Consider the following 1,455-nt stretch of genomic DNA (forward strand, 5'->3'; position numbering starts at 1 on the left):
ATTTTGTTTCACCTACTTTTTCATCCTCTATTGAATACACTTTTTTGCACCTACACTTGCATAAACTTTTGAATCATTTTTTTCATCCTCTTTTGCATAATTTTTTACATCCTTTTTTGCATCCCCCTTTGCACCATGTTTTGCGTCGACATTTGTGCCTAGTTTTGCTTCTACTTTTGTTGCATCCACTTTTTCATGTTTCTTTGCATCCACATTTGCATCCTCTATTGCATCCGTTATTGTGTCCACTATTGCATCCACTTATGTTGTGCCACAATTTGTGCCTAATTTGGCACCTAGATTTGCACCCACATTGGCTTCTAATTTTTCATCCATGTTTGCATCCTCATTTGCATCTAAGTTTGCATTTAATTTTGCATCTATTTTTGCATCCATTTTTGTATTTAATTTTGTGTGAGGTTTTGCATTAGGTTTTGTGTCTCATTTTGCATCTACTTTTGCATAAACTTTTGTTGCATCCAATATTGCACCCATGTTTACATCCACTTTTGCATCCCTTTTGGCTTCTTATTTTGCATCAAAATTTGATTCTTTTTTTTCTTCTATCATTGCATCCAGTTTTACATCCACTTTTGTTGTGCCACAATTTGTGCCATGTTTTTCACCTACTGTTGTACCCACATTTGGTTCCACTTTTGCATCCAAATTTGCATCAAATATTGCATCTTTTTTTGCATCCGCTTTTGTGTTGGGTTTATGCATCAAGTTTTGCGTCATTTTTTGTATCTAGTTTTGCATCTAATTCTATTGCACCCATGTTTGTGTCCACTTTTGATTCATTTTTTGTGTCTTGTTTTGCATCCAAGTTTGTATCTTTTTTTTTCTACTATTACATCTACTTTTTCAACCACTTTTGTTGCGCCATAATTTGTGCCACATTTTGTGCCTACCATTTCACCCACAGTTGGTTCTACTTTTGCATACTCTTTTGTGTCTAATTTTGCATCAAAGATTGTGTATGTTTTTGCATCCCCTTTTGCATGCACTTTTACGTCAGGTTTTGCATCTAATTTTACATCTAGTTTTACACCTACTTCTATTGAATCCACTTTTGCATCTAATTTTGTGTCCATTGTTTCACCCATGTTTGTGCCCATGTTTAAATAATTTTTTTCATCCTTTTTTCATCCAAGTTTTCCTCTTTTTTGCATCCAAGTTTGTGTCCTTTTTTGCATGTGTTTTTGCATCCAATTTTTTTCACCACAATTTGCACCAAGTTTTGCACCTACTATTTCACCCATGTTTTCTTCCACTTTTGCATCCGCATTTGCATCATATTTATTTCCAAGTTTGTATTGACTATTGCATCTATTTTTGCATCCACTTTTGAGTCAGGTTTTTTGTATGGTTTTGCATCTACTTCCATTGCATGCACTTTTGTAGCCAATTTTACATCCATTGTTGCACCCATTTTTGTGTTTGATTTTGCATCCA

Source organism: Pinus tabuliformis, chromosome 3_1, assembly GCF_031772625.1.
Source record: "Pinus tabuliformis cultivar Carrire ecotype Pingquan chromosome 3_1, CPIR1, whole genome shotgun sequence".
Classification (NCBI taxonomy): domain Eukaryota; kingdom Viridiplantae; phylum Streptophyta; class Pinopsida; order Pinales; family Pinaceae; genus Pinus; species Pinus tabuliformis.